Source organism: Balaenoptera musculus, chromosome 8 (genome assembly GCF_009873245.2).
Source record: "Balaenoptera musculus isolate JJ_BM4_2016_0621 chromosome 8, mBalMus1.pri.v3, whole genome shotgun sequence".
In the NCBI taxonomy this organism is placed as follows: domain Eukaryota; kingdom Metazoa; phylum Chordata; class Mammalia; order Artiodactyla; family Balaenopteridae; genus Balaenoptera; species Balaenoptera musculus.
Genome location: NC_045792.1, coordinates 965,350 through 977,364, shown reverse-complemented (window position 1 = coordinate 977,364; position 12,015 = coordinate 965,350).

Here is a 12,015-nt window from a genome sequence, read left to right as displayed (position 1 = left end):
ATTTACGGTGGTGATTTTGTCTTCACTAAGTCCTTTGGCTGGATATCCAGAGTCTCTAGTGGTGGCAGGGCCAACATTCCCATGGTCAACTACTTCTTCATTTTCATTTTTTTCTTGCTCCTCTTTCTTTGTTGGACAACTTCCTCATTTGATTATCCATTTTTGTACAATGTTGTGTGGGTTTGTCACTGGGAGACAAAGAGGTGACACCACTACCTGCTTTGCTATCTGTGTATACACTACGTAACAGATGCACGGTGCCATAATCAGGGACAGACTTTGCAAGAAGTGACATGTTCGGGGATCTAACCCGAGGTACATCTGTTATTTATGTTGTGATTTATGAATGGGAAAGCTGGAAGTAAAGTTTGTATTTATACAGTTATTCACAGTTAATACACGGGAAACCGATATATAAATTTTGTTGTTGGAAGACTAGTATTAATTAAGTAAATGTGATAATGGAAATCTGTGTATATCAAAACTATGCAAGGTGAGAGTTACCTGTGTTGAAAGCAGACATTACATTGCGGGGCAGGATTTATATGGAGGCAGAAGTGAAAGGTATTAAATAACAGCACCACGTTAGTGCTGGGTAAAATGGAGATGCACTGTTTCATAATCACTACGGTTTGGAAATGATGTAACAAGTGTGGGAAGTGTTATGTGGTACAATACTGACTCAAAAATCGGACTTCTTAATTGAAATTTTAATTGAGATAATTGTGGATTTGCATGCAGTTGTAAGAAATAATACAGAGATACCTGTACTATTTACCCATTTTCTCCGAGGGTAACAACTTACAAAACTACAGTACACACGAGGATCTTGACTTTGCTAAAATCCACCAACATTACTCAGATTTCCCTAGTCTTACTTGTTCTCATTTCTGTGTGTATTTAGTTCTATCCAACTTTATTGCATGTGTAGGTTTGTGTATCCACCGTAACATTCAAGGTAAAGAACATTTCCATCACTACCCCGCCTTGTCCTTTTATAACCACAGCCAGCTCCCTCCCCTCATTTCTAATCTCTAGCAGCCACTAATCTACCCTCCATTTCTAAAACGTCAGCATTAAAAAATGTTATATACATGCAATTGTACAGATGTACCCTTTTGAGATTGGCATTTTCCATTCAGGATAATTCTCTGGAGATGCACACACATAGTGGGATGTATCGATGTGCCTTTCTTGCTACATTAGGATGTGTGCCATCCCAGGATTAACATATGAGATTTCTAAGTGATGCATACCCCACAGGGCACCACTTACACAAAGGGAGGGAGTTTGCTCATGAATCATCACCATTTTATATTCCAGAATTGCCTGGTAATTACGTAGGTGACGCAAACATTCTCTAGCAGAAAACCACAGAGTCCAGGTTTGTTTACCATAAACAATCACAGAGAAACCAGGTTTTCCTCTTAAAAGCATTCCATAGATGGGAGCTCATACATTAGCGATAACCATCAGGAGGTCCAGTCACCCTGTTTACATAGAGATTCAAACCGATACTTTCTCGTCCAGGCATCCTCAGTTGAATCAAACCATGTGTTTCAAAGACTCCTTCCCCATCAAAAGACCATATGGATGTGGATCTATTTTTGGACTCAACATTCTTTTACTTGATCTCTAAGCTGCATGGCCACTTACAGTCACTTAACCTTTCTGAGCCTCGGAGCCCTAACACATAAAATGGCAATAATAATATATAATTCATTAAATTGTTGTGACACTTAAATGTGAAGAGCCTGGCACGTAAAAGATATTCAATATGTGATGGTTACTACAGTGCACGTGTTATCTGAACTCAAATTGGGCCATGTCAGCTGACAAGGGATTGTATTTTTTTCCCTATTTGAAACTGTCAATGTGGGAGATCATAGAAAAGCATAATAAAATCACTTTTAATCATTTAATAAATCATTTTGTAAGAATATAATTTCCAAAAAATGAGATAACCCACAAAAATCCTGAACACACTGCTGTAAGTATGCAGCATATTAGTATGTATATATGTACATGTTAATGTATATATGTACACAACTTAGTATATACACTAAATATCATGTCTTTGCTGAAGCTAGGCCATGTGTCTAAAAGCTGCATGACAGGGTTTCCCTGGTGGCACAGTGGTTAAGAACCTGCCTGCCAATGCAGGGCACACTGGTTCAAGCCATGGTCCGGGAAGATCCCACATGCCACAGAGCAACTAAGCCCGTGCACCACAACTACTGAGCCTGCGCTCTAGAGCCCGCGAGCCACAACTACTGAAGCCCACGCACCTAGAGCCCTGCGCACCGCAATGAAGAGTGGCCCCCGCTCACCGCAACTAGAGGAAGCCCATGCGCAGCAACAAAGACCCAATGCAGCCAAAAATAAATAAATAAATAAATAAATTCATAAAAATAAAATAAAAGCTGCATGACACCTCCTCCACCCAACCACCACCAACCTTTGGCAAACTCCTACTCATCCCACCAAGCTCACGTGTCACCTCTTCCAGAGAGTCTTCCCCCATCTCTCCTCCCAGTAGACCCAGTTCACGTCTCTATTGCTAAATTGACACTTTTACAAGCACCTATGTGCTGTTCTTCCACATTAGACACTGAGGTCCTTAGTGGATAGAGACAGTGTTTTGGTCTTCTTACCCCCTGCGTACCCTCTCCAGTCACATGTAATTCCCTGCCTTGCACACAGTAGGCACTCAATGCAGGTGCCTAATCGCTTCAGCTCCCTGTCCCTATGCCTCGTCTTGTGCACAGACAGGCCTGTAAGAGACATGTGTTCCAGCTACGCCATTCACGTGTAAACATTCCAATCCCGTCCGGACATCAGAATGCAGCTGGCTCCTCGGACCGGGTTCTTCCCGGGGACTAAGACTTTGGAACAGTGAAGCACGTGCTATTAATGAAGGAAGGAGGAGGCACCCGGAGCCCATTAGCAATGGATAAGCTGTCACTGCCATCACCTATCGGAGGCTCTCATCCTGCATAATGTAGAAGTGATCAGACCTTGGAAGTGGCGGATGGAGCACAAGGAGCCCTGTTGCTGTCATGCTGTACTGTTTGCTGTCTCTCCAGCCAACAGAAGTTGTTTTGCATCGTTGCTCAGGGAACCAACACAAATCCAGGTTTCACCAAGGAAGGAGAACTGACCTCTCCAGGTTAATCAGTGTGGCTGGCCTCATCTGAGTCAAGATCGGGCCCAAGAGTCAGGAGCACCAAAATCAACTCAACTAAACTACCGATCTATGTCAGGTTACTAGGATAGGACTGAAAACAACAGGGATTGGTTCGAGAAGTGGGAGAAGTAATTGAGAGCTCTGAATCCAGCTTTCAAGCTGAAGTCAGAAAGGCGAGATATTTGAGTCCAAATCAGGTCAGCAAACTCTCAGAATCAGTTGACAGCTCCGTGGGAATAAGGCCCTGTCTCTCTCATCCTCTACACCCCTTCCCCTACTCTTAGCACTTTCCTTAGACAGTACCAGGCCAATCTTCAAAAGGCTCTTCCTCAAGTGGCAAGTCAGGGACCTAAGCTCCTACTAGCCTGTGGCCCCCCATTTCCCAGTTCAGGAACCCTGAAGGCCACCACACTCATCCACATCAACCCAGATGAGGAAGAAACATGGAGGACAGAGTATGAAATCCCTTCTCTTTTTATAATGGAGTTGGCCTGAATGTGGCATAAATTTCTTCCATTCATTTGCTATTGGCCATATTCTATTCTCAGGTACCTGATGGCCCCAACTGCAAGGAAGGCCAGAAAACAGTCTTGCCCAGGAAGAGACCACAGGTCTGCCCACCAGCTGGCAGACACTGTCCTGATCTCCTTTTGTGTTCCTTTTTCTCAGAGAGATAAGGCCAGAGAAAGAAAACTTCCAACATGAGATTCTTAAATCAGAATTTAATTCACCACCTCCAGCTTATTCTTCCTCTAAAAGCGGAACAGTCCTCGGAAGACACCTCTGGGGACTTGACAGTTACCCACCTGAGCAAGCTAGGTAGCCAGAATTAGGAGGCCCCCTTGACCTGTGTCTAATATGCAAGCAACAAACGTTCCCTGTGTTCCTATTTATTTGTTCATTTATTAAACGTGAAATATTTATTCAGCATCTACTTTATGAGAGCACCGTGCCGGCTAGACAGCTCCAGCTCCAGGAAGGAGAGGGGGTGTATCGGGTGCACTGGGTTTTATTCGAGGTCTATGACCTGCTCACAGCAGCCAAGCCCGGTCCTGGCTCCCCGGAGATGCGGGGTTAGATGCTGACGGCGGGAATGGCTCCCCTGAGCACTGGCACCCGTGGGTGTGAACCTCCCACTTCTCCCCTCTGGACCCCTACTATCCTACTGGCCCTGGGCCCCACACCCCGCTCGATCAGGATGTGCCTTTCTGCTGATCTGCATCTTGATGATTTGATTATACCATTTCCACATGTCACGTATAGGAATAAAGTTACCATTTCTCAGGGTGCTGAAATGCATCCACAAAAAGAACCTGAGAAAGAAAGGGTTGTTTGTCTGTTTCTGGTTGTTTTTTTTAACTATTAAAGATGCTGACAGCAGTTTCTCCTGTAAGAAAGGACAGTGGAAGCAGGGCAGAGGGCAGTAAGGAGGATGTTCTGTGCTCAGGCAAAGGGGTCAGCCTCCCAGACCTGCGCCTCCTGCAGAAGTCTCCGAGATCAATGGCTGCTCCACGAGATGCAGCCCTCAGGCCGCTGGACCCTCCTCCCCACCCCTCCGGAAGTGCTCAGCTGCTGAGGGCGTCTCCAGGCTCAAAAGGGCTTGATGTCCATTTATGTGAAAGGTGAGGCTAAAGAAAACAGGCCTGAGAAGGAACCACACCCATGCCCTTGTCGTGTCTGGTCCCAGGGTTCACGGGAGGGTGACCAGGTGGGCGAGTTCTGCAGGACAGAAAAGGACAGAAAGAGGCCCGGACCGTTTCCTTCTGCACCTGGTTTGCTGTTTGGGGACCTAGTCATCCCCGTGTCTAGGTTTGAAGGGGTCCACATGCATGAACGTGTTTCAGGGGGAAAGGCACAAGTTCACGGCCCTCTCGGTGTGAACTCGCAGCCTGGACACGGAGGTCTGCATGCTCCCCAGGGCTGGCCCGGGAGCAAGTCGCCGCACGCAGGCCTGAATGTATTCGAAAGAGACGCCAAGGTATGCCTGTGTCCAAGCATGGCTGCTGGGCAGACAGAAAGAACCCAAGAATGAAGTGGAGAGACAGAGGCTGAGATGCCAGGGTGGGGTGTGCGTCCAGCGTGCAGAGGTGAGGAAGGACGCTTCCATCCCTCGTGCGGACGGGGTGCAGCCGGGGTCGGCAGACCACCTGGGCTCCGTGTAGACGGGTGGCAGGTGCAGCAGGCCCCGGTTGGCTCAGAAACCTTCCTCCCTGGGAACCATCTATGAGGCCTACTTTCAGAGTCAGGAAAGAGGCAGAAATTATAATCCCCTTTTTTTCATTATCAACCCAGAGAAACTGGAATCAAGTAACTTGTGTCTCGTGCTAAGACCCTCACTCATTCAGCAAGTACTAAGGGGCTACTAGCTCTTCCTTCACCGTGTAAACAGGCGCTCACGCTCCTTTATGATTACAGGCTAGAAAGCGGCCTCTCCACTGCCAAGTCTGCCTCGTGGGTGGGACCCGGTGTCTGGTGAAGGGAGGCAGCGGGGAGGGGCACAGTGCATACGGCAGAAGCAACAGAAGAGAAGAGCCTTCTGTTCTCAGCGCCTGGTCGCACAAAGACACGATGATAAACCTTACACTTTTAAAAGGAGCACTTAGAAGTGTCCACCCACCCATGACCGTGGGAACCCTGTGTCCTTACTAAGTTAGGGAGTGGAGGGTAGAGACTGAATTTGTTTGCCAGGAGATGTACCAGTATCTTTGTGAGGAAAACCTTCCCGAGCCCTGGCCATGTCACACACACGCAAGCCCTTATGTGTGCATCACACTCAGCTGGGTGCTCTGATGGCACAAGGGAAACTTAAGACACAGTCCCTTCCCGGCGGGATCCAACAATACAGCTTAAAGAAGCCACCAAATAACAATTCAAGGGACCATGTGACTAAGCACTACAGGCGTAGTCCAAAGGATGTGACGGGGGGTGGAGAAAATGAGCAGGGCTGGAGCATGGAGACCTCAGCGGGGAGGTGGATGGACAGCGGGGCAAGGAGGGCCGGCAGCGCTCAGGCGCAGAGGACGGGGGGCTTCCAGGCGGAGGAGGCAGCCGAGCTGAGTCCTAGAACGAGGAGGGGCAGGTTCCCGCATCAGGGAGGGACCGCTTTCCTGGACTGGAACGGAGGTGTTTTCCGGAAAAGCAGTAAGAGGCAAGTTAGTGAGGGAGCCAGGTCACGGTGGAGCTAAAAAGAAAGTACCAGGAGAAAATGCGGAATCGCTGAAGGCTTTTGATGTTTTAGGCAGGCCATTTGGAACCTGCTACGTGGTGGAGGGCTGAGGGATCCCAGAGCCAGGTGGGACGCTGGCCGTGGGAGCCGCAACTCTGTGTTGAAGGACCTTGTGTAGTTTGTCTCCTGATTCAACACAGGGAACAGAGGAGAGGGGGATGCAAAAACGATCCAGAATTACAGCCTACGTGATTTTAAGGAGGAGCGCTGTCTACGAGACTGGAGAAGACGGAAGGGAGAGAAAACTCGAGGAGATGGGGTCACGCAGGCGTCTGGAGTGAGGGGAACAGGGGGATGAGTGGAGACGCCTTGGAAGCAACTGCTGAACCAGCTCTCGAACTTGTATGTGACGTCGGCATCGGCTGGGGAACGTCACCAGCACACCAACGCAGTGGAAACAGGGCAGAACTGGGTCAAGAAGGAAAAAATTATAGTTCTGGCAAAAACAAAAACACAGGCAGAAGATCATAAATGAGGTTAACAGACAAGTGCCATCCTGGAAAAAGTTACTGCGGCAGCCTATACAACAGGCAAAGGATGGCTGTCCAAGCTATAGAAATAAATTCTCACCAAAGAAAAGGAAAATGAAAAAAAAACACTAACTACCTAATCAACCTGATAGAAGAGAAAATACAAATAGCCCATCAGCGTACGTGGGAGAACTGGGCCTCGCCAGAATTGGGGACCCGGGGGCCCAGCCAGTGGAATGTGTAGGCGAGTCTGGACGTGACCCCACTCCTTCCTAGCTGGGAAAGCTCGGGCCAGGCCTTAACCCTCGCTTTGTTATCTGCAGAAGGAGAATGAGAACAAGAGACACGATCTGAAAGGTCTGTGGTAAGGGTTAAATAAGTTAATGTACGTAAACCGCTCCAAACAGTGTCTGGCCCAGAGTAAGTGCCATGCAATTGTTAGCTATTATTAATAATAGAAAAATACAAATTAAAATAACAATGAGATGTAATTTTTCACCCACAGGTTGTCAAAAATTTTAAAGGACGACAATATCAAGTGTTGACAAGGATTTGGGTGAAATGATACTCCTAAACTCTGAGTGGGAATATAAATTGGTACATCCACTTTGGAGGGAGAAAAATGGCATATTTTACAAAATGGAAAATATGCCTACTTTAGAACCCAGCAATTCCCCCCTCTGAATATATGCCTTAGAGAAACTCCTGCGAATGTGCACAAGAAAACACAAGCAAGGATGTTGACTGTAGCATGTTTTTTGTTGTTATCAGCAAAACATTGGAAAGAACGTAAATTTCTATAAATAGGAGAAGGCATCAGAAAAATAATTCAGTCTATGTAATGCTAGAATACCATCTAGCAATTGAAAGGCATAAATACAGATCTCTCTAAATAACCAAGTGGCCGGTGACAAACGCTAGCTGCAGTTTGAGTCGCTCATGGATGCCATGAACACAACGTGCAGCGTCACCTCGGAACCACTGGCGACCACGGGAACGGGGGTGTCAGCTGAGAGGAACTTTAACTTTACTCTTTCTGTAATGTTTTATTCCTTCAAAAAGAAGAAAGAGCATTAGATGCAAAGGAGACAAATGCTAAGTTGTTGATTTGGCGTGGGGAGGATATTCCTGTGAGTTATATTATTCTTTGTGCCTTTCTAAATTTTGAAAAAAAATTTTAAATGCTCTTTGAACAGATGTTCTGAGTGTCACCTAAATTACTTCATGAAAAAAGAAGAAAAGTAGTAAAAGGAGGGCAGAGAAGTGGGCCTTAGAAATAACACACTCGGAGGGAGAGGTCGGTGGAGAGGGACCTGGCCAAGACCCAGGAAATTCACAGAAAGAGGGACGGGTCCTTGGAGGCCACGTGACCCACGGAAGGGGTAAGTGCCAGGGAGAGGGCTCTGCAGCCTTACAAATGCCACGAGGGTCCCTCTGGATGGGGGGTGCAGGGAAAGGATGGGCCAAGGAACAGACCGCCAGCTTACGAGGCAGGGTGTGCATACTCTGCAAGAGGGCAGCCCCATCAAAGGAGCCCACGTGGACTGACTCCTGGGGTGGGAGAGGGCGTGGGCGAGGGGAGTGATCTGGGAAGTAGGGACCCCACGGGGGGGGTGGCTACAGGGGGAGGGAGCCTAGGTGGGGGTGAACATTGGTTCAAGACCCCGAGCCCCTTCTGTCGACAGAACAAAGGGAAGGAGACTGGCTGTGGGCGCAGCTTTTACGATGCTGGAGGCTGGGAAGCAGGGGAGTAAAGTGGCCCCAGAGCCGGGCGTGGCTGGCACCCGGTCCCAGCCCCCGAGGGCAGTGCGAGCCCCAGGACACCGGCTGGGCAGGGGCAGCCCTCCTGCAGAATCACTCCCGGTGCCTGGGGCACGCGCAGAGCCTGGAGAACCCACGTGTGTTCAGGCAGCCGTCCCACCGCCCCCCCGAGGCGAGGCGAGGCGAGCTGGCAGCACTCCCTGGGGTGGGGCTGCCCAGCAGATGCACACTCGCTCATTAAGTGACTTGCATATGGAGAGGAGACACCTCTCCCCCTCACCCACCCCGGCTCCCACCCGTCACGTGGCCCGGGAGCTGCCAGCCCCCCCCAGCTCGCCGGGAGCACGGCTCACAGCCACAGCTGCGACCACGGCTGCGGCTCAGCGCAGGGGCGGAGCAGGGGGAGCCTGGGCGCTCAGCTGTCATCCCTCCTCTGGGAGCGGCGGGGTCCCTCTCAGAAGTGACGGAGACGGTCACGGCCCAGGGCCCGCACTGTTTCCCTGTCACTGCCCAGTGGTCTCCGCACCCACCTGGAATCCTCCCGGGAGCGGCCCCCAGCCAGCCAGGGAGAAGGGAAGCACGTCACCCTCCCCAGGGGTGAGGCATCTCCCCACCATAGGCTCAGTGGTCCATCAAGAGGCCTGGAGACCGCAGAACCCCTCCTTCACGGCAGGCGGGGCTGGGGGGCGCTGGGCCCTCAGGAGACTGGGGTGACCCCTGAGCACACAACTGGCAGAAAACCCATCGCAAATAAAACACTAAACATAAAAGAAAAACTGAGTGTGTATTAAAGTTAAAAGAGCTTTTTTCCAGATCTGATAAGTTGCACAATCTTGGAGAAGGTTACGAACATGGATTTTTCTCACTGTTGGCGCCCCCGCCCTGCACGCGGCCTGTACGCGTTCTGGGTGTGTGTGTGGGTCGTCCGGACACAGATGTGTGTGCATACACATGCACACACAGTTCTGAGGTGTGTACAGGAAACACACACAAACACACACACACGGAGACATAAAACCTGCTTACTCCTGTCTCTGGTCGTTATTTCTTCCGCCTCGTCTATGAAGATAAAACCCTGCTTCCCCCAATTATCTTCCTACCGTCTGTCCTCAGGAGCCCTTCTCTGACAAATCCCACTACAGCAAAAGCTGCCCGATTTGATGTCAAGGACTAAATTCTGATTTCCACCTCCCGTGCGTATGACTTTGGGTACATCTCTGGATGTCTCTTCGCAGTCCCCTCCTTTTGATGATAGGATTAAAAATAGCTCCCTCCAGAACATTACTGAGCAAATTCAGTGGGTAACGTATGTCTTAGTCCTGTTTGGTCTGGGTCTTCCCCAAAAGACAGATGCCAAGACAGCATTAGATGCTAGAGAGATTTGTTAGGGGAAACACCCATAAGGAAAATAGGGAGCAGTGGGGAGCTGTCAGACCCTAACTCAGGCCTGGGCCCGTGAGGGAGCGAGGGAAGGAATGACGAAAGGCCGCTGACCGCAACAACGCACGAGAAGCTTCAGCAAAGCCAGGAGGGAGCCCTCGGGTCAGGCACCCAACAAAGAGGCTCACGTGTAAGACACAGAAGCAAGTATTCATTGGCTTGGGGCACTTTCTCAGGACGTGGGACCTAAAAGCCCGGCAAGGATCCGGGGATGGGCTAACTCACTGCTTGGGGGGTTCTTAGAAGCCTGGAAAAGGGGTGCCTGCCCCAGTGAATGGAAATGCTGGAGTTATCCTGGCAGACGCTGGAAGACGGAACAAAGGAGGGAGTGGGCTTGCTGGAACAGGTGAGGTTTACGATCCACGAGAGGCCCTGGGGACAACCATCCACTGAGGAATGCCCTGGTGAGGGGCCACTCAGCATCACCAAGACGCTGACCTCTGCAGGTCAAGGTCAATGGTAGGAGCGATGCTCACAGAACCAGCCTGGTTAGTTTCCACGAGGATGACGGGGCCCAGAGTATGGAGGCCAGAAAGCCAGGAGCCAGGATTCCTATATGCCTGGAAAGGAGGGAGCACCGGCCGAGGGGGCCTGACTCATGGGGAGCCGCGGAGTTGCTTAATAGATTACAGCGTGCACCAAGCAAAACAGATGGCAGCCAATGTTAATAACAGCAACGACAGAAAGGCAAGATAGGGGAGCAGGAGGCCGAGGCAGCAGCACATCAACGCCCTGCTCAGTCCCCACACAGAGTCGATTGTCAGACCCAGGGCCCCACTGAGTGGAGAGCTGGCTGGTTCGCTAGGGGCGGGGACCCTGCAAAGCTATGGCAGGTACACCGTGATGGCCCCCGGTTCTCTACCATTTACTCCGGTGACCACACTCCGGGGAAAGAGAAATGCCCAGACGTATCGAGGACCGGTGGACATTGATACGCAGAGACACAGTGTGTCCTCCTGCCTGTTAGTGGGAATTTACGCGTGCCCACTCCAGAGCTCGTGGGGGCCAGGTAGTAAGGGGAGTGTGGCTGAAGCCCAGGTTACAGTGCGCCCACAGGGGCCACCGAGCCAGCCAATGGCCATTTCCCCAGTCCCTGAACACAGAATCAGAAGTTTTGGTATACGTGGCAGTTGGTACCACTTATGTCGATCTGGGCTCCCCAAGAACCCACATTGCTAGGATGAGACGTACAAAACACTGCCTGGGAAATGGCTGTGAAGGACAGTGGGGAGGGGGATGAAACAGCCTGGGAGACTCCTCCAACCTCAACGCGGGTCCCACGTGAGGGAGAAGGGGGGAAACGAAGGGAAGAAGGAAGGTCCTGGCTGGCACTGCAGGTCGAGTGAGATCTGACAAGGCAGACGAGGGGGTCCCTGAGCCAAAGTCACACGTGTAAGGAGTCTTGCCTCTTCCCTCGGGCAGGCCTCCTGGGTTCCCCTGCCCGCTCACCTGTGGCTGGAGCGGCCGGGGGCACACGGCCTGGGCACAGAGGGGGCTTCAGGGCCCAGCAGCCGGGACATGGGTAACTCTCCCTCTCCAAGTAGGAGGCCCGAGGGGGTGCCCGTGCCCACCCCGGGCTGGGGGGATGGGGGACACAGTAGCGCAGGACCCTTTGCTTCCTTCTCCCCTGGACTCTCCACAGCCCCATTTGCATTTGGCTAGTTTAGGCTGATTTTCGCATCCCTTGGCACGCATTTGGAATCAGTAATTCTGCCAACGTTTGTTGAGCACTTACTAAGTGCCAAGGGTGTGCTAAACACTAAAAGTGAAAAGAAAGACAGTTAGAGGCTGTCTCTGATTAAACAGTTTTCGATCTGGCAGACAAAGCAAATACGTGAACAACTAGGGGCAAGGAGCTATTAGATATCCGTGACACAGTCTTCGTAGCCTAGCGTGGACTTGACGGGAGAGGCACCTGTCACGTGGTCGGT